Source organism: Octopus sinensis, linkage group LG5, assembly GCF_006345805.1.
Source record: "Octopus sinensis linkage group LG5, ASM634580v1, whole genome shotgun sequence".
Lineage (NCBI taxonomy): Eukaryota > Metazoa > Mollusca > Cephalopoda > Octopoda > Octopodidae > Octopus > Octopus sinensis.
In genome coordinates, this window is record NC_043001.1 from 70,234,938 (window position 1) to 70,258,736 (window position 23,799).

The 23,799-nt window shown below is 35.1% G+C and overlaps 1 protein-coding gene across 2 annotated transcripts in view; it reads right to left on the minus strand.

Annotated features, from left to right (window-relative positions):
• LOC115212179 (D(3) dopamine receptor-like) overlaps nt 1–23,799 on the minus strand; it is a 1,526,288-nt gene that overhangs the window by 1,244,803 nt on the left and 257,686 nt on the right. For both annotated transcript variants that reach the window (XM_036502723.1, XM_036502725.1), the window contains one exon: nt 5,355–5,410. The gene's annotated coding sequence lies outside the window, so the exon portion shown is untranslated. The remainder of the gene's footprint in view (nt 1–5,354; nt 5,411–23,799) is intronic.

Sequence of the window (23,799 nt, forward strand, 5' to 3'; positions counted from 1 at the left end):
TTCGCGTGTGTGCGTGTGTATGTATGTGTGTGTTTGTGCCTGTGCATGTAGTGGTGCTGGTGGTGGTGATAATTTCAGATGGGATAGTAGGAGTGCCGTAGTAATATACAAACATTTAATTTTTAGCTAAGCGTTTCGGACAACCAATTTCTGATACATATTCTTTTATTCTTTTATTTGTTTCAGTCACATTACTACGACCATGTTTTGTAAGCCTGGTTCTTATTCTGTCGGACTGCTTTGCCGAATCTCTAAATTACGGGGACGTAAACACATTAACATCGGTTGTTAATTGGTGTGGAGGGGTGGGACAAACAGATACAAAGACACACACAAATGTATATATATACAACGGCAGTTTCCGTCTACTAAATCCAGTCAACTAACATGTGTTCGTCCCGAAGCAATAGTAGGAGAAATATATATATATATTCTTTATTAGTGAACTAAGGCTAAATTAAGGCTAATTAATTCAATAATAAAGAAAATAAATGCACCAATGCGGTGTTGAGCACTCATTTCATCGTTGTATATTTACGTATATATATATATATATATATATATATATATATATATATATATATATGAAAAAACAAGTCAAAAATAGAAAATGCTAAAATAATTTTATAGTGAACATTTCAGTACCGGTTTCGGTCATTTTGAGACCTTTTCAACTGTAACGATTAAATAATTAAATTTAGAAAAATTAGAAGAAAAGTTTTCATATATATCAACTCGTGTGTTCCTTTTCACACATATATATATATATATATATATATGTATATATATATATATTATGTATATATATATATAGTTTCAGCTCGGAGCTGCGGCCATGCTGATCCACCGCCGTTTTGCTACACAATTATTACTAAGAGCCTCCTCTAACATGTGGCACTTGGTGAAGAATGGATTTTGATATAGCTACCCTTATTTGCACCTCTTGCCGTGTGGTACGTTTATCTGGGACTCTCGAAAGGAAGAGGTCCATCTTTGATTTAAAAACCCCTACGTCTACTTTGTGCAAGTTCCGCAGACTCTTTGGGAGAATATTAAAAAGTTGTAGGCTCTTGAAACCCAGGCTGTTAGAGTAGCTGGTCCTGAAGCATGATGGCATTGCTGGGATCTTTGGCGCTATGCAGTGTCGTCCCGTTCTGGCATTGGTGTAGCTTTCAATGTCAACATTTGGCACAATTCCTTCCAGGATCTTCCAGATATATATTACTGCATACCTCTCCTGTCATCTCTCCAGGGAGTAGAGTCTTTGCTGTTTCAACCTTTCCCAGTAGCTGATCTGTTGCAAAGAGACGATCTTCTTTGTGAATCTTCTCTGGATTGCTTCAAGGTCCGCTGTTAATTTCACACTGGTGGGTGACCATATCTGTGAGCAGTAATCTAGGCGGGTGAGGACAAATGTCGCCAGAGGACCATCATGGCTTCCTTATCTCTGGTTCTGAATGTTCTTAGGATCCAGCCAGCCAGTCGTCTGCACTTTGTCGCCATCCTGGTAATGTGCATTTGGAAAGAGGTATCACCACTCATGTCGATGCCCAGGTCCCTCACTGACTTAGACTCTGGGATTGAAATTCCCTGTGGACCGGTGTACCCTTTAAGTTTCATATTCAGTTTTAGATGCTGGTAGCGTAGGGCTTGGAGTTTTTCAGCGTTAAACTGCATATTATTATCCGCAGCCTATCTGTAAACTGAGTCCGACTTCTGCTGCAGGTGTGTAACATCGCTGGTGTTCCGTATTTTTGATAAAATACGCATGTGCTCTATGCTAGTTCTATGATCAAATAATACAGTTCTATATATATATATATATATTACACACACACACACACACACACATATATATATATATATATATATATATATATATATATATATATATATATATATATATATATAATATATATATATATATATATATAAAGTGGGAAACAGAAAGAGAGAGAGAGAGAAACAGTGGGAGAAGAATCAACTCCCCTGTAAGCCTGTATGACTAATATTTCATCGACCTCGAATGTAGAAAAGTAAAATATGACCTCTAAGGGACTTGACCTCAGGATTCGAAAAGACGTTCTAATGAATTTGCCAATCGATAACTTCGTGTATGTTTGTATATATGTATGTACGTATGTATGTTTGTACGTATGCATATAAACAGCTGTATGTACGTACGTGTATATATATATATATATATATATATATATGTGTGTGTGTGTGTGTGTGTGGAGGCGCAATGGCCCATTGGTTAGGGCAGCGGACTCGCGGTTGTAGGATCGCGGTTTCGATTCCCAGACCGGGCGTTGTAAGTGTTTATTGAGCGAAAACACCTAAAAAGTTCCACGAGGCTCCGGCAGGGGGTGATGATCCCTGCTGTACTATTTCACCACTCTTTCTCTCACTCTTTCTTCTGTTGGCCTGCTCGCTTAACCAGCGGGGTGGCGTCATTCGAAGGCTAAAACAGTGCGAACGCATTGTGACTAGCGATGTATAACAATATCTGATGTCTGGTCGGTCACGTGATCGTGATCGTGATATATATATATATATATATATATATATATATATTGTCAGCATATCCTAAATCAGAATGAGAAGCACACACTAAGTTATAGAGCAGGAGAGTTATTTCATCGACCTCGAATGTTAGTTATGATTTGTTCATAAGTATGCCCAGTGTGTTTCTCGTCCATAAAGCGCTTAGCTTTATACACGTCTCGTTAGATCCTAATGCCCAGTGGCATATAACCTCTCTTCAAATTAGAGTTAGAAAATGACTCGTGGCTAGTTTCTTACAAAGAAGACTTACAGACAAAGAAGAAAGGTCAAGTGCAATAAATATGTGGATCATTATACTGAGTGAAGATTCTATCAGCTGAGTATGCCGTCATCAGAGAAGAAGGAGCAACAGCGATATAAAAATGAGGGAATATGCTCAGTCGAGTATATTAGTATGTTCAAGATTGTCAAAAATGGAGGAAAGATAAAACAGGCATGTGCTCTGTGCTAGTTCTATGGTCAAATAATACAGTAATATGTTTTGCTCAATAGCAGTTTCACATGAGTATCTTCGATGTTAATCCATGATAAGGAATAGCTGAAGTTATCAGTTCCAGTTTTGAATAGAGAATGAAGGAGTGTTGAATAGGAATATTATACTACAGTATAGAGGAATGACAGACAGGTAGATGAAATAATATACATATATCCTAGATGATAGTGTGGTTGTATGCTTGTAGAGAGAAGTTAGAAAGTCCTAACTTTCTTCTACACACAAACAAATCTTATATATGTGTATGAGAGAGAGTGTGTGTGCATACAAACATTATACTTCATAGTGTACATTGTGGAGGATTCATATCATAGAATAAAGGGTTGAGATCATGAGAATACGATCGGCATTTTGCGTCGTTGTGCAAGGTAAATCGATTCACGTTGATCAACTCTACTCTGCTGAAATGAATACCAGCGATGTGCTAGTTCAACTCTCTCCCCCTACAGTTATGGCATAGATGATATACTGGTGGGTCAAATGTGAAAGAGTTGATGGTGTGCCTGTGTCAGTTCGCGATTACATACGCACCAAAAACAATTAAAGATATTGGGACATGAAGTCATCCTCTGTGCGGGTAGTGGCCGCATTTTTATATATTATAAACACACACACAAGCATACACATGTGAGCATGCTTGTATACTTATATATATAAGTAGTGTATCGACATAGAAACTGTCCTTCTTTGTGTGCGTTAATTAAAGGCTCATCTCTCTTTCCTTTCTAGTAACTAATACCTGAGGGAATTGAGTCACTTCGAGTTGAAGTCAAATATTTCCGCCACGATTTCAAATGGAATGTCAAGAAAATCGAATGAGAGAATTAAATAACTATTAAGGACTATTTAGTTTTAAAAAACCACACATTCAAGACTATATATTAGTCCTAATCAATTTATAATTCCTTTCTTGCTCCTTTCCTTATTTATTTGACTGTTTCCTTCTTCATTTCTGTGCTTGTTATTGATTACATCAAGTTCGTGTTTTGAAAGAAGTAGCCGAGTGTATAGAAAGCGTCAATAATCGTTACAATAATTTGTGCGCAAAACGTTCATTCTTTTCTCTTCAATAAGATGCAGACCTACAGCGTTATTGTGAGATGGCTGGTCAGCAACATGACTGGACCTGTCTTATACGGTCATTGCACACTAGTTTAGTTTTAGTTACTTCTCTTTGGCTCTATTGAGAGCTCGTATTTCAAAGTTACATTTACGGATGTGTTCACCCGTCAATAGGAATTACACATGGTCGAGTTGATAGTGTCACGAATCAGCAGCAGAGTCATGTGACATTCATATCCATCCAGTGTCACTATTTTGTGTTCATAGTTAATAATCTATATTCCCATAGAACCGGTCCTACTGTCCAAAGGAGGGCTGTATAACTTTATTCTCAGAATCTATCTTGCAATAGAGTTCAGGAGAGGAACATTAGCTTCCGGAGCCGAATTTACATACAATCTCATATTTTCTTTGTCTTTTGTCTGTGTTGGTGACCATAGGAAGATAAAGAGAAAGATCAGTATCAATGAATTATAAAAACCCTTGCTAACTGGTTCATTTGAAACATTGATATCCAGCCCGTACAACTCTACAACAAAATCGTATGCGTGCTGCTGCTGGTGCTTACAAGAAAATGCACCTAATTAAAGGTACACGAGAATCAGGGGATATTTCTTCAGCTAGAGTACTTGCCGAACCTCTTCTCCTGGTTGTAGGGCAAACACAATATTATATATATATCTCAACACTCGAAAGAAAAAGAATATGTGAAAAAGAATAGACTGAGAGATCTAATGTTAATGTTCTTAATGCCAAATGCTTGAGAACAAATAACAATTGATTTCAGATTTCTGGTGAGACTGCTTTAAGAACACATTTAAATACAAAATATATTAACTGAGAATAAGACACATTCTTATATTCTTTTTCAAACACTTAAGGCTTATCAGACAATTAAGCTAAGTCATAAATGTATCCTTTCCCTTAGATTTTTTATCCATACAGTCTATTTACAGGCACTACGTCTGCCACTGAAAATTCTTGAGGCCAGTCCGTTTCATGAGAAACCAAATTTTTCTTTCGTATTTCAGTTCAGCAATTTTATCTGTAATTTCATTATTGGGTTTCCTTGGGTGTATTCTAAAATGTATGGCACTCCTGAAATTTAGCTACTTTAGTTATAAATATATCAGATGAGAGTGTAATACTGCTAACATAATAGTACTCAAACATAATAGTGTCTCAAATATATCATTTGCTTGTATAAAACAATAAATTTAATAGTTCTTACCTTATTATTATATAGCTGACATGAAATTATTTTCCAATGGTAATTCCCAATGGCATCTGAAATTAATAACAAAACAAACTAAATATAAATCGTCTAATCATTTAGTAAAAGGTGGTACGAATATAACTATCGTTAACAGAAATGCTGGGATATTTTATTGTTTTCATTAACATGAGGTATCGTATAGAGTGACTTCACTTCGTCAACAGTATGACAATTTTATATAATTCTAGATACTTGAGATTATTTCCCTTACTCACTTGGTGACTTTTCCAGTTGCCATCACAATAATGCTTACTTTCTCTAAAGCTGGAGAAATTTTTAATAACTCAAAAGTTATGTGGTGAGGAATTTAATACCCAGCTATTTGCCTTTTTTTATTGGCTATCCGGAGTTATATACTTTACACTCATTTTCAGTCACTTTAAGAAAATAGGGAATATTATATACGTAAGAGAGAGAGAGAGAGAGAGAGAGAGAGAGAGAGAGAGAGAGAGAGATTCTGTTGCTGAAGTTAACCGGAAAGAGTTTAATGCAGTACAACACATTGCAATAAAAAGGCTATCTTTCGAAATAAATTGAGATATGAAATTCCCGAGGAAAAATTGTTGACGAAAATTGTGCTGCAGACAAGTCTGGCAGAACTATTTGTATCCCATTCGGAATGTGATTTAGTGCTACGCTAAAACCTTTGCTCATTTAGGCACACACAAAATCTATTGAAATAGCATTCATAAGAAAAAATGGAAATGTAAATTTCAACAATTAACATATATATATAAATATATACATGGTACATTGAAGTAATTTTTAGGCAGCACAAAATCCTAAAGCTATCATTAAAGGCCTGTTGTTCAAACTAGAAGAAAGGCAATCCTCAACACTACCCTTCCTCTAATATTCTAATAGAGTCATTTAAATCTATTGATTGCAGTCATGAATGGAATTCAGTTTAGTCACAAACCATTCACTTAAATACATCATCAATACCTTTCTATTATAAGTTTTACAACTTTAAATGAGTTTTTAAAATCTCAGCACCATCTAACCCACTTTCTCTCTCCACCTCCCTCTTCCTCTCTCTCCGTCTCTCTCTCCCTCTCTCTTCCTCTGCTCTCTCCCCCTCTCTCTTTCTCTCTTTCTCGCAAGCACACCCACACACACAAAGTCATACACGCACGCACACACTCTTCATGGTCAGCATACCTTTATGTAAACTGCCAACAGTTTTACACCACAGTTATTAACAACCCAGTTGAAGGCAATCTCGAATCCGGATTTCATAAAAGCGAAAAGCTTTATTTTAAAAGAAAATAACGTTTAGTACGTAAGGTGATTATTCTGAAGGTATTTTCGATCCATCTGGGAAAAAAGTTGTACAATTTATTACGTTTTTCTATTTTTGCTTTTAGCGGGGAGTGTTTTATTTTTTCTTCTACCAATTCCCTCCTTCAGTTGATTCTTTCCACATTTCAATTATCCTCCCTGTTTACATTTCCATACCAGCAGTCACTTAAAATATTTGCATTTTTTTTCTTTTTACAAATTCAATTCTATTGAAATTTGCATTTCTTTAGTTACTCATTAACTTAATTCTTTTCTTGATGTTATTTCCATCAAATATGGCATGGGAATGATGTTCCACAGACGTTATTTTGTGACAAAATGTGAAGCTACTTTTAGTAAAGGAGAGAGAGATAAGCAGGGTTAACAAAGATTTCAATCTAATACAGCAAGAAACATGCAGCTTTCAGAAGCTGTGAGATTGAAAACGTGAGATGAGCCCTGAATATAATGCAACGTAATATGGTGCAAGTGACAATTTCAGATGACTGCTGGACGTCATGTTCACTTTGAAGGAAATTCAGCTCCACAAGATGTCTTCATTGGCGTATAACCTAGATATTCAAGCCAAGATGATCTTAACGAGTCCCCTAACTGTTGATGGTGAATGATTAGGTCGAACGTTTACGTATGTTAGACTTGCATTAAGTTTATGAAACGGTTCGTGTAGATCAGTATCTAAATCGAATGTAACATCTAAATAGAGATAGATAGGTAGATAGATAGGTAGATAGATAGATATATAGATAGATAGGTATATAGATAGAGAGACAGACAGACATATATACATATGTAAATACACATATTTATGAATGAATGAATGTATGTATGTATGTATGTATGTATGTTTCATGGATTTTAATAATATTTTCGTCTTGTAAGTATTGCTCCTGGCAATCCCTTTACAGAAGTGTTTTTCGATGAATATATTTCCAAACATCCTACGCTCTATATCCTAACATATTTTACAGATTAAAGAATATACAACATATGCCATACCACATTTTAATCTCTCTACCTTATTTGATATACACGAATGAGTTATACGTTTGCATAATTCAGTATTAAAAAATACTACGTAGATAGATCCCGCATCGAAAGTTCAGTGCATTTGACACAAGGCTTGCTAACGTGGTACAAAATCATTTCATTTCGTACGTAAAAGTTTTCCGCGAGAAAGCCAACAGAGTTTTCATAAACAGAATATGGCTTCATTAAGAACAATTCATGGCTCTATATAGCTATATTCTAGACTGGTCAACACCCTGCAGTCGACTGGAAATTTTACTAATACGAAAATTGGCCACAAATTATGAAGAGAATTATTTACTAAAAAAAAGATAAAAGGTATATTTTCGTGTTTTAGATATAAAGATATAATGATCATGTATTCTTATATATGAATACACATACACACACACATACACACACACACACACACACACACACACACACACACAAACAAGCACACAGACATATATACATATATATATATATATATATATATTTATATATTCGCGCACACAGACATATGGAAGTATTTATTCGAAATTAAGAATGTGAAAAGTAAATATAAGAAAGTTATTTTTATAGCGGTATAATGTTTTTCAGCGAATTATTTCTAAAAATAATGTCTGTTTGTCGTCATAAGGACTAATATTTACGTGTTGAGTGCATAAATAGGAAAAGTATATCAGGCCTAGACAACAATTGATATATTATCGTTAGTTGTATAATTGTCTTTGAAATGAATGCAGTATCAAACAAAGAAAAGTATCTCTGCAGCAATCTACCTGATTTAATTTATTCATATTCGTTTTGTCTGCCCCACAGGAGATGTCTAAATAAATCTATTTTGAAATAAACTATACATCAAGAAGACTACATAGAATATACTCGGACGTAAAACTGAAAGAAACATAAATTTAGTTACATTATCATATTTGAACATATATTCATTCACGTATCCATCACCAGTCTTAATTCTCACATGAATCCCATCAATACTTATGAAAGAATTAAATTAACAGCACAAGTTCACCTTGTGTACATCTTTTATTTTACTAAAGCGGAAAGATATTAACCACTCTTTTAAGTGGTAATTGAGCGCAACCTCATCTATTTTCTCTGTGGCACATTGGGCAAGTGTCTTCTACTATAGCCTGGGGCTGACCAAAGCTTTGTGATTAGATTTGGTAGACGGAAACTGAAGAAGGCATGTCGTATATATATATATATATATTTACGTGTGAGTGTGTGTTTGTCTATTTCTTATTTGTGTATGTTTGTCTTCCCACTATCGTTTGACAACCGATGCTAGTGTGTTTACGCCCCCGTTATCTAGCTGTTCGGCAAAAAGAGATGGAGAGTATTAGCACTACGCTTACAAAGAATACGTCCTGGGATCGATTTGTTCGACTAAAGCAGTGATCCAGCATGGCTGCATTTAAATGCCATCTCCTCTATAACTGTAAGGTGTTCGATTTTATCTATGATCCCTATGTCAACAAATGATGGGCTATTCAAAAGTGCTGAAAATTGTCTACCTAGCGCTTATGAATAGAAGCCGTGTCAGTCAAAAACAAATGTCCATTTGCTGTACACACTGGAGCTATTGAAGAAGATTTGGGGCCATATATTTCCTTATCATAAGAGTACAAACACTTGGCAGCGTTTCTATCAGCTGCATGTTGCGCCCTTTTCACTCTGTCATTCCATTATTCCTGTTTAATTTTCCTTTGAGCAGTCTGCACTTTCCCTTTCAGCTTTCTGTAAGTTTTGTTTGAGTTGGGGCTTAAGGACAGAGATAGAAGTGTATATCCTAAGTTTTGTTTTTCTAAAAGTAGATCATGAATCTCTGTTGATTTGTCTGAGAACCAGTCACTGGACCTCCGTGATTTAAATACAACTGAAGAACTTGCAGCCTGAAATTCTTTTGTTCTGAAATCTTCCCACAGATTGTTTGGATCAAGATTGATACTTTCTATAGCATTGTGGAATCTTTGCAAGTTGCTTGGTAATTTGAAGTTGGCAACATCTAACTTTTATCGACGTTTAGGCATTATCGAAAAATTCATTGTTCCACGCACTAGACGATGGTCCTCTCATGGCCCAAACTCTAGAAACAAATTTCTTATCCTTCTTTCTGATCAAAATATAATCTACGAGATACCAGTCCTTTGATCTTGGGTACATCTAGGTGCATATATATGCTTTTCTGCTTAAAGAGAGTGTTGGTAACAACCAGATTATTCTCAGTACACAACGTAAAGAAAACTACTCCAGTTTTATTACATTTTCCAATGCCATATCGGCCAGCAACAGGCTATGAAATGTAGCCATCTACAAGTCTTGCGTTGAAATCTTCCATTATGACCAGCTGGTCAGAAATTTGTACTTTCCTCAATTATTGTATTAGATCATCATAAAAACGTCCTACAATTTGATCAGTATGAGACATGATGGTGTATAAATACTGATAATGATAAGAAACCTACCTTTTGTCAGTTTCATACGGCATGACGTGGTTAGTTCAGATATACCACTTGGAAAGTATGCAACGGAGGATACTAATGAATTCTTGAGAGCAAACCCAACACTAGATTCTCTACGCTGACCCTCATGTAGGCTTCACCAGAAGATACTATATCTAGAAGTAGGTTAATTTATTTGACCCTCACCAGTGAGACGAGTTTCAGAGGCGCATATAACTAGGGATTATTTTTTAAGCTCACATGCAATACGTGCAGTACACCTTTCTGACCGCTTGTTGAAATTATCATCTAGAAGTATGCACATTCCAACAGCCAAAATTCAGAGTATGTATGTTTTTTCTTCATCTTGGACACCTGCCGAGCGAGAACTCTTCCCCTGGCGTTCCCAAGACATTTTTGCCATTTACTGAATCTGTTTCGAACATTTCAGAGTAAGTAGCAAGTGCACTTTAGGTTTGCCCCAACCAATTCAATGATTTTACTACGATTTAGTGTACAAAAACCTGTGCAGATGAAATATTTTCAGTGCACTACTCCCATCTATTGGCCAAAGAATGCTTTCACCGGTGTGATAGGAGAATTGACTTACTCGGGAATTTCCAAAGCCTCAGGTTTTATTTTGGTGATGTCCTTCTCCTAGGTAGATTAACAACTAAGGTTAAAGAGATTTTACCTACCCACGAGGTTGGGTACCTTGTGCCAGACGCCTCACCGACACGCAAACGCTCCATAGAATCATTAAATATCATTTCGGTGCCAGATGCGGACGAATTTATACATATGTACATACATAAAAAAGTAAAGGATACGTAATTTAGAAATCTAAATAAAATAAGATTTAAATTTAAATAATGTATATATATATGTATATATGTATGTATGTATGTATGCATGTGTATATATATATATATATATATATATATGCATATGTATATATATATGTATATATATATATATATATACATATATATATATATATATATATATATATGTATATATATATATATATATATATATGTATGTATATATATATATGTATATATAGATACATATATATATGTATATATATATATATATATATATATCCAGAATGATTTGCACCATAATATCAGATACAAACACCCAACACACATGTCTCCAGGAACTCAGAACTACACTCATAAATAGGAATTATCCACAACCCCTAATAGACAATACTATCCAACGAGCACCGAAATTAAATATACAAAACCTGAGACAACCAAAACCAAACAACGAAGAAAAATTAAAAACCCTACATCTCTACACACAACCCACTTAACAATGAGGCTTTGGCACCATACTCGAAAGCACAGCCCTACTCAAGGGGGACCTAAACATGAACCGAATCTTCCAAATGTGCACCATCATAAAAAGTAAACGGCAAGCAAAATCATTAAAAAAGATTTTAACCCAGGCTACACTGCACCCAATAACAACCACAAAATCAACAGTTAGAATATGTGGAAAGTTCAACTGCGGGATCTGTGTCCTCTTAGTAGAATGTTCGGAATACATAATAGAACAAGGCCATCATTTTACCATCAGAACAAACTTCACCTGTAATTTACGTGATAACATGCGCAGGGTGCAATAGGCAATGTATTGGCCATACAAAGTACAGACTACGAAAAAGGATGGCAGTGCATAAATCGCAAATTAGGAATCCTGAATATAGGAAAATACCTCTCAGAGGCCACATAGACAGATGTGCATCAAATAAATATCCCAAATTCACAACTTTCCCACTTTACCAATTCAGTAACAACGTAACTGTCACTCAACGTCATAACAAATAACTCCATTTCATTAGAAAATTCGGACCAAGTCTAAACGCCCTGGACCTGGAACGTTAAAACCATAAATTGGTTCTCCGAAAAGCAAAATGGAATTCTACAACTCCAGTTCCCACTACCACCACGAGCACTACTACTACTACTACTACTACTACTACTACTACTAACTACTACTACTACTTCTACTGCTATTACTATAGCCAATGAACTACTGCTTACTCCAACCACCACAGTCACTACTACTACTACTACTACTACTACTACTACTACTACTACTACTACTACTACTACTACTACAACTACTACGACTACTACTACTACGACGACCAACAGTCTTCCAATGCTGCTGTTAACGGTCACTTCCACTGCTGCTGCTACTACAGCCAATGAACTACTGCTACAACTCTAACCATCACCACCACGATCACTACTGCTACTACGATAAACGGTCACTGCTACTACTGCTATTTCGGCCACCGTTCATTTTCACAATTACAGCCAACGAATCTAGTCAACGCACAGGACAGCCATTATGTTCCCCCAACAAAACACCACCATGTGGACTCTGTTGAGAGTAGTTAGAAACAATTATGAACATTTTTATTACATTTAACTTTTAAAAATATTTTTGATAGGGTTCGTTTTTTCGAGAAGAACCGAAACGTAAAATCTCTAAGAAAACTAAAATTTATTTTATATAGTGGAGTTTTCAAACTTCTTTTTTATAAATATATACCCACTCGTATGCCACCTACATATTTTATATATATATATATACTGGCAGCTAAGCCCGGCTTTACCCGGTGTGTTTGGATGATGTGGCTGTGATCCTTTTCGGTTAGGCATAGACTATTACAACCTTATCTTTTCGGGTCCCATGTTTCGATTGGACTCTCCAGCTGTATGAAAATTTCCTGAATCCCCCCACTTGTCAGAAAACAGCTTCAGGAGATGTGAAGAACGATTTTGTATGTAGTCTGTTTCTGAGAGCTATTCTATTGGACCTCTATCTAATCCTTAAAACATTGATTTAATTATGAACATAGAAAGAAATCATACATTAACCCCTATTTTTGTAAGCAGTTGTATCCGTAAAAATTTTATTTGCAGAAAGCAGAAATAGAAAGAAGATACATGAAATGGACTTGTGTGTGTATATATGTGTGTATGTGTGTGTGTGTATCAGTGTGTGCATGCGTGCTCATCATATAAAATTTTTACAATAGTTGATTTATGGAAAAGATCATATTAAATTTTTGAAACGCAAATATGTGAATGAAAATTAAATTCAGAACTCTACATGGTAGCTAGACCAGGTAGCAATTGCAGCCAAATCTCCCTAAAAATATCCTACTGTCTTAATCCGACAATTCTGCCTATTATGTAGCTTTAATGAGAAACTTTAACTTAAGATTATTAAGATTAAAAAGATTATTAATCCCACAAAGAGATGAAAGAAGAGAGACAGCATAGCGAAAGCTTTGGCTGACTATCATCCTGTACTCCCCTTGTTGCTAGTGAAATTGTATATGCCGGCTGAGTGAGCAACTCGATGTTTTAATGACAGAAGAGACAGGGGAATTCTATTAGAAAAGTTTTAATCGATTTTCTCGGTAACTATGGGGGCTAGGAAAATAATACAAACCGCATTCCAGTCTATGCACCCATCTTCATACATGTGTCATTTTTCACGCGAATCCACCCAGCCGTTTGGCTGTGAACCTCATGACAAGAAAGAATACAACAAAAGAATGCAAAATGACATGCTTAGGATGTGGTAACCGTTATATTGGACAAACAGGAATTTCACTCCGTCGAAGAACCACCATTCACAAAGAGCAAATCCGCCACCCACAATACAGACAGTTACAGGTTAGTGAACACATAGATAAGTGTGCCAGGAACATTAATCCTAATTTCCAAATCTTCCTCTTCTATCAATGTTCACAGAACACCACAATGCAACAAACGTTGAATAAAGAGGCATTTTTCATCAATAAATATCTCCCCCAACTAAATATGAACACACAACTTAATACAGAACACCACTAACCCTTCAATTAAAACCACTAGCCCCTATACACTCCCTACACCATTCACATTACAATTCTATATCAAAATCCAGAACTACTTACCTCCCTTACAAATAATCTTTTCTCTCAGGAACTATTAGACGTGACACCGTTTATTAGCCGGTGTTTATTCAAAGCAATGAATAGCTTTGACGAAACCATGGTAATTTTTCTTTCTGACTTTTTAATCAACTCATAAGAATGACTTTTATTACTATCTCACTCCATCTAAATGTATATATCTCTCGTTACCTTTCACAAAAAGCCTTTTCTTTTTTTATTTACAATGTGCATTTTCGTTGATTTTTTTCTTATTTTCCCCTTACATTTCCACGTGCATTTTATATTTTCTTTTTGTAACATATTTCTACTCTATTTCAATACACGGGAGATCGAAAATGCCGCAAAATCCAAAACTCTGCAGCGAAAACTCTCAATGAAGAGACCCTTAAGGAACTGAAAGAGATTGACACAAATTTGAGACTTTTAATTAGCAAGATTGAAGAATTCACTTGCTTTACACAAGAGGCAAAAGAAAAAGAAGAGAAAGAACATCCTCTGGAACAACTCAATCAATATTTGTCCGAATTATGCACCACTCTTCACTCTTTACCTCATAACAATTCTCTAAATGAAAATCCCCTATAGATGATACACAAGACAGCAATCCCTCCACACTTACACTATCTATTAAAAACCGCATTATCCACATATGGAATGAAAAACTTAAAGCCAGAAAATTTTCATTCTGGAATACGATTAAAAACAACTACAAGGCAGAAATCTACGAACGCTTGCTAAACTCTACACCAATAATTTTGCCTCGTAAATTCCAAATTAAACATATTCCAACCGAGCAAGAAACAACAAAGACAATTAAGAGAGAATAATCTAACACTGGAAAAAATGAAGACAGAAATAGAACTCCTTAAGCTCAGAGTGCTAAGCAATGAACAAAAATTTAAAAACATAGATGAGGAGAATTACAACGAACTACAGAAACATGCAGATGGTCCTCGCTTGGAAAGTGTTTTTAAACTATGGAAAACAACTTGCGTGGATGAAGAAACCAACTCCTTACAACGCTGTGATAAACAAGCCAATTTCTTTAATAACTACGGAACTCAGTTTAACATAGAAAACGCATCGAATAACTCCTTCCTGAAGAAAAATTAACGAAAAACATACACAGAAATGACCCCACGTGTATCTAACACAAACCACAGACGGTCTGAGGGACACAACTCTACCATCTTCAACTCTCTTACTCCCCCAAATAACTATCAAACAACTATCAATAATTAAACCCACAGTAGGAAATCTAGACACAATCCTCAAGGTATCCTACATACAAATCAATGATTCCATCGAAACCTCCAGACTAACCTATATTTTGGGGAACCAATTCCTACCAAGAAGAACTTACCTCCGAGACTTTACACCCAACATAGCTGCCTCAACCAGTCAACTAGACAAAACCTGACTAGATAACATAAATTCTCCCTCCACCAATATTACAATATTAAAAATCAATTAAACCCAAACCACATCAGCCACAGACGATATAACAACCCTCGGTACAACCATAATCCAGTACGCTACACAGACACTTCACAAACACACTACCATAGACACACTTTACACCCATTTTTTCCTCAGCAAACCAAACAAAATACAGACCTTCCACATCAATCCACCTACTACCACCATTTTTAGATGTAAACCAGAGAAACAGAGATGTGAAATGGAACAAAATAAACAAGACCAACCGAAAATAATCAACCTGCCAAAGAAAATCCTGAGTTTTACGCAAACCAAAATCCTAGCAAGAGGTTTAAAATTTACCCCTACCCCACGCAGATCGAACCCAAATAAAATTAAGGACAATACTATGGATTTCTGCCGAAAATTACGCCTCAACTACACCAGTGGGTTACATAGAACTGAAGTTATACCAATCATCACTAGAAAAATATGGCGCCGCTTTTAATTGCTATTTAAAGGAGAACTGGAAGAGATATTTGGATGATTGCTTTATACTTTCGAAAGACAGCATGGATAAACTCCTTGATTTCAAATTAATGCTTCACAACATACATAGTAATATACAATTCACTATGGAACACAACAATAAACAACTCCATTTTCTAGACATCTTAATTAAAATAGTTAACAACCACATGGAAACAGACATTGTTTATAAACCCACAGATTCTAAACAATACCTATTATTTAACTCTTGCCACCCCAAACACATAAGAATTAATATACCATTTAATCTAGCGAAAAGAATCTGTACCATAGTTTCGGATACATATACTCGTGAACAAAGACACCTTGAACTTAGATCAACACTAACTAAAAGACATTACCCAATCTCATTAATAAATGAAAGCATTAAAAGATCTAAGGAAATAGATACACAAATATTAAGGCAAGCCAGCCGAAATACTAAACCAGACTTAAAAATACTCCCGTACATTTCCACACGTAACCCTAGAAACAACGAAGCCTTCAAAATTATCACCCGAAATCTTCCCATCGTCACAGCAGCAAAACAATGTACAAAATTATAAGCTCATACAAAATTATAAAAAGCAAAAAGCAACCGAAGTCACTGAAAAAACATTAACCAGTGCAAGACTATATCCACTAACAACAGAACCAAAAGTGAAAAAATGTGGGCGTCCTAAATGTGGAACATGCCCCCACCTTTTGGAGGGTTCAGAATTTCACTTCAAACAAGGAGAAATATTTAAGATCAAATCAAATTTCACGTGCGCCTCGGAAAATATAATCTATGACATGCTTAGGATGTGGTAACCGTTATATTGGACAAACAGGAATTCCACTCCGTCGAAGAACGACCATCCACAAAGAGCAAATCTGCCACCCACAATACAGACAGTTACAGGTTAGTGAACACATAGAAAAGTGTGCCAGGAATCTTAATCCTAATTTCCAAATATTCCTCTTCTATCAATGTTCACAGAACACCACAATGCAACGAACGTTGAATAAAGAGGCATTTTTCATCAATAAATGTCTCCCCCAACTAAATATGAACACACAACTTAATACAGAACACCACTAACCCTTCAATTAAAACCACTAGCCCCTATACACTCCCTACACCATTCACATTACAATTCTATATCAAAATCCAGAACTACTTACCTCCCTTACAAATAATCTTTTCTCTCAGGAACTATTAGACGTGACACCGTTTATTAGCCGCTGTTTATTCAAAGCAATGAATAGCTTTGACAAAACCATGGTAATTTTTCTTTCTGACTTTTTAATCAACTCATAAGAATGACTTTTATGACTTTTATTACTACCTCAGTCCATCTAAATGTATATATCTGTCGTTCCCTTTCATAAAAAGCCTTTTCTTCTTTTATTTACAATGTGCATTTTCGTTGATTTTTCTTATTTTCACCTTACATTTCCACGTGTATATTATATTTTCTTTTTGTAACATATTTCTACTATATATATAAATATTCATGTGACCGCATGTGTATCGTTGGCGATACATACATATATATATTATATATATATATATATATATATACATATACGTAAAATATATAAAAAGCGATATATACATATTTAGACATATTTGTTGGATGACCGTTGACTACTCATTAGTTCCTCCATTCTTTGACTGTTCATACTTTTCGTCCAGCATGGTGTGCAACAATCACCCACCTCACCAAGCAAGCCTAGCGTGATTGCTAGTTGAGTCGCCGACGACCCAACCCTGCAACAGTGAGTACTGGATTACATGTTACTAGTAGCACTCAAGAGTGACCAGACAGTAGCTCTCATGAGCCCATAATACACACGTACATATACAGAAACATAAATACATATATTGTGTGAGTGTGTAAAAGAGAGAGAGTGAGATGAATTAAAGAGACTGTATATGTACTTTTCAAAGTGATACAGAAGGGTGAATAGATCTTGATATCTTGTAATGGAACTTAAACGTTCATTCTTTTATTTATGACCTTCACTTTTTAATTCGCATACATCTAGACACAGCCAGTCATTTCTAGACGGCATCTCTTTATCATAATGTTAAATTTACTTCCTCGTCCATTTTGTCCTCACACATGAATTTTTATTCATTTATTTATGGTTCCGTTGTTCATATTTGACGTCTCGATAAAACGGTTCCTTCTTGTTCTTAGCACACACTGAAGATTTACTGAATGTAACAAACCTTTAGAAAAATTGGAAAAGTACAGTCTAAGCATCAGTGATCTCTTCTCTAATTTTGAATATCGTTTGTTCTATTTGCACTAATATTATTATTGTTGTTATTGTCGTCGTTACTGTTGTTATTATCAATATTATTATTATTATTATTATTATTATTATTATTATTATTATTAATAGTTGTAGTAGTAGCAGTAGTAGTAGTAGTTTTATTATTATTATCATTCTTATCATTATCACTATTATTATTTCTACTACTACTACTACTACTACTACTACTACTACTACTACTACTACTACTACTATTGCGAAGATGACATTATGGAATATCACGGTTTGTTCACATTTAGAGTGTTGGTGAAAGCTTACAATTTTTGTTTGTTTGATTCATTTTCTCTCCACTAAGGATGATTGATGGGAAAACAGGATATATAAAACAGTATATAAAATCTTCATAAAGACTATATATAACAAAATACACGCACATTTAACGAAAACTAAACCGCCTGCTGTTTGAACAGAGACCGGAGATATAGACGTGCGCGTCTGTGTGTGTGTGTGTGTGTGTGTGTGTGTGAGTGCTCGTGTTTCTTATTTATACGTGTGTTTATGTACACACATGTTTGTGTGCGTATATATATATATATATATATATGTATATATATGTATATGTATGTAAATATATATACATACACACACACACACATACATATACATATATATATATATATAATATATATATATATATATATATATATATATATATATGTGTGTGTGTGTGTGTGTATATGCTTACATATACCCGCCTCATAGTTCTATAGAAATCAACCGATGGAAGTAAAAAGTCAGAGTGACAGAGTAAACAGTGCGGGACTGGATGAGACAAGAAATTAATCTCAATGCCTCTTACTCTCTCTAATGCTTTCAAACCAATCAACGATCAATCGTTATTTGTGTATGTGTATGTGTGGGAGAGAGAGAGACGGAGAAAGACAGAGAGTTAGAGAGAGAGTTTTATCACCGCGTATAAAATGATGGAATACCATGGTAAATATACTAGCCAAATTGTACGTATCACACGTTATTTATGATACTGAAAGAAGAATGATGTATGTATTAATTCGTCTCCATGTTTATAATATATATATATATATATATATATATATATGGGTAATAGAGTGGATCTGTGCAATTTTGTGTGTCTGTGATTGTGTATTTTATGGGGCGATGGGAACTGTTGACTTTGAAGAAGAATTGGCTGAAAGAGACGAGTCATATGGGTCATTTTGAAATATGCGTATAGTTGCATAGTAACAGACAAATTCTATACTGGAATATATCAACTGAAAATAAGTTGATGCTAAGTGGTGAATGTGGAGATAAATAGGGATGTGTGTAGGTTTGTCTATTTACAGAGAGGATATATTACAGAGAAAGTGAAGAAAAGTTTTTAGAAAATAAAGAATAGAGAGTAAACAAGAACGACATGATGAGAGACATGGGGAGATATTTATTGTAAAGATGAAAGTTTTAACGATGACGAAATAGGATGTGTGGAATATATGTAAGGAAGGGGAGAGAAAGAGAAACAGAGTAATATATATATATATATATATATATAATATATATATATATATATATATATATATATATATATATATATATACATAGATAGCTACATATATATGCTTCACATTTGTACCTGATTTGCAAGATCTTTTATATATGAATACGTGTGCTGAAGCACATATTGTGTCTGGGGAAAATCGTATTGTCTTATTGCGTTATTATCTAACGCACTCACTGGTTCGATTTCCAACTTTATCGGAGCTGCGTTGTTTTTTTTTTTTACTGTCTGTACACATGTGTGCTTGTGTATGCACATATGCATGTAATGCATGTATATATATATGTGTATGTCAGGACACTTTCGATTGCTACTGGTAACATGTAACCCAGTACAACCTGTTGCATGGTCGGGTCGTCAGACACTAAACCGGCAACCCCACCAAGCTTGCTTGGTGAGGAGGGCGTTTATTGGACACCCAGCGGGATGAAAAATGAAAGCCGTCGAAAGGCGGAGAAACTCTTGAGAGTCAACGGCCATCCAATAAATGTTTTAAGGCTGTATCATGCGCGGGGACATAGAAATAATCGAACTGAATACCCGATCGCGCGATTAAACCATTGGGAGTGAAGGACTCCTAGCCTTTGTTAGGCCATCCTTTTGCAGAAGGTAACTCAGGTAACTTGGATAACTCCGACATAAAACCTGCTGCTCAGTGGTTACCGATGATGTTGACTTGTTCTTCTTTTCGGATAATGGCTGTTGTTGCTTAGTAAGTGGGATTGACTCAGTGCACAGCCTTTCCTCACTTTAAAAAAATCTTCTTGCACAGGCATTGCACAATAACAACATTGATTAAGCTTCGTGCAATGGCCATACTCGATAAGGAGGGGGCAGCCACAATATATGTATGTATGTAAAAATTATGTATGCTTGTGTGTACGTATGTAAGTATGTATGTATGTATGTATGTATGTATGTATGTATGTATGTATTCTGCATATTCATGTACTTGTGTGTGCATGTCCGTTTGTGTATGTGTGTGCGTGTGTTTCCCTGTATGTGTGCTTGTCTCCCTGCATTACCTACATACCTATGTCTTTATTACCTATGTATCTATCTGTTTACTTACATATCCATTTCCTACACACTGACACGCAAACACACACACATATATACTACATACGTATATATATATATATATATATATATATATATATATATATTATATATATATATATATATATCAATATATATATACGGATATATGTATATGTATATATATTTGCATACATAACGGCCTACTAGAAAATGAACTTACGTATGTGTATTTTTGGGTGTTGGGTTACCATTACCTTCTAGATGTATTTCCTATTTAGTACCGGGAAATCTTCATTTGAGACCGTACTCCTGTATTTTTCTGAGTGATGGGTCCTTCGCATAAATGCATATGTCAAGTCAGCTTAGTATGCTTCTATGCTGGTCTTTGGCCTGTTGGTAGAATAAGGAGGACTGTTTTTTGTCATCATATTGCTTCAAGAGTTCATTTAATCTCCGCAATATTTCTAGATGTTTCTTCAATGTATGTCGTGTTTTTTTTTTTAGAAGTACACTCTATGCAATTTTTTGCACTATCCAGTGGGAATGAATTTCAGTAACTATTAAGATAATGTACTTTTAGTTATGGATGAATTAAGTTTAGCTATAACCTTTCCATTCTTATAAATATCAAGTAGCTATTTAACTTGCTATGTGAACGTATGTGCACCAAACCACACGTATGCGTATACTTACATCTTCATGGAGTCTTGTAAGAGCGAGTGTACAGGGCTTTTCGCGAAAATCCCTGTGCGTGACGGAAAATGAATCACATACAAGATGAGCGAAACTCAACAAAATGAAAAAATTGTTTTACTCTCTTCTTTTCTTATTTCTCTCTTTTACCTCAGTATGATCCAACTTTTAATAATCTATATTTTTTATATTCCTTACCAATCATTTTTGATATTATCTACCCTTCCCCTCATTGAATTTTGTGAATATTTAATCATTTGAACATCTTTTCTATTTCGTAATTTTGAATTTTTTAAATCTCATTGTTTTGTATACGTTTGTACCATTGATAAAAATGATAATTGTTGAAACTAGTTGTATGTAAATAAATTTATTTAAAAACAACTATATTTTTCTCAATTTCAGGTGCATTTTCAGAGACAAATTCTCCTATATGCATATATCATTCAACTACGGTAGCAGTTGAATAATATTCTTAACACCGCAATTTACTCATACGCAACACCTTCACAGTGTATATATATATATATATATATATATATATATATATATATATATATATATGTACGTGCGTGTATATGTTTGTGTGTCTGTGGTGTCACCCCCCCCTAAAAAAAACACGTCTTCACAACCAATGCTAATGTGTTTACGTCCCCGTAACTCAGCGGTTCGGCAAAACAGGCCGATAGAATAAGTACTAGGCTTACAAAGAATAAGTCTTGGCGTCGATTTGGTCGACTAAAGGCGGTGCTCCAGCATGGCCACAGTCAAATGACTGAAACAAGTAAAAGAGTAAAAGAGTAAAATAGTAACGACACCGCTACTTTGCAATTATTTTAATTACGCCACCTGTATTAATTAATGAAATTGTAACATAAAAATGAGAAAGATTAAATATTATCTAGATATTTTGGCAATAACCCAGCAATTTTAGTAATCTTGCATTTTAACTTAAAGGCGTGTCCACGCATCTAAGCTGTTAGCTTACGGCGTTCGGTAAATTCCGTAGATTTATTTATTTATTTATGTTTGAGTGGAAACGTACATTTTATTTGAAGACAGCATAAAGTGAAAGAGAGAAGAAACGGACATGGAGGTGTGTATGTGTTGAGTGGGGTGCGAGACAGAAAATGAGTGTTGTGTGTATATGTGAGAGAGAGGGGGGAGAGAGAGTGACGGTATACATGTTTTATATATTTTTCTCGCATCTTTTTTCAGTGAATATGAGTGATTGACTGAGAGACAGAGAGAGAAAGAGAGAGAGAGAGAGAGAGAGAAGGTGTGTGTTGTTTTGTGTATGTCTGTGGCTGAGAGAGACAGAGAGAGAATGAGAGAGAGGGAGCAAGAGTGATGGCATAAACTTTACTTAAATGCAAAAAGAAATTTTATGAGAACACACACCTTCACTCATACGCACAAATATAAAAAAACAAGTATGTATTTATGCGTGTACTTTTATACGCCTGATTATGGATGTACGTATGTGTTTGTGTGCGTAATACTGACCCTAGTCATTTTACATATACATGACAGCTCTCTCTCTCTCTCTCTCTCATTCTCTCTCTCTCTCTGACAGCACCCCTCTCTCTCTCTCTCTCAGACAAACACGCACTAAAAAGATGCGAGAAAAAGTAAATACATCAAATTCACGCTATCACTTTCTCTTTCTCTCTCTCTTTCTCTCTCTCTCTCTTTCTCTCTCCCTCATTCTCTCTCTCTTTCTCTCTCTCTTTCTCTCTCTCTCTTTCTCTCTCGCTCTTTCTCTCAACTCAACTTGCAGCATTTTGAAATAACATATGCAACTACATATTATTTTTTATGTCATTCGTATTAACTTATATAACCTAAGTTGAATAAGATTATTGAGAAGTACTTATAAAATAATAGCATATTGTAAACTCCTAATTTAAGTTCCCAATGAAATTGTTATCATTATTATTAGTATTAGTATTAGCATTAGTATTAATAGTAGTAGTAGTATTAGTAGTTTTAGTAGTAGTAGTAGTAGTAGTAGTAGTAGTAGTAGTAGTAGCAGCAGAAGCAGCAGCAGTAGTAGTAGTGGTAGTAGTATGTAAACATTATGCATATATATGTATGTGCGTGTGTGTATGTGTGCACATGTATATGTATACA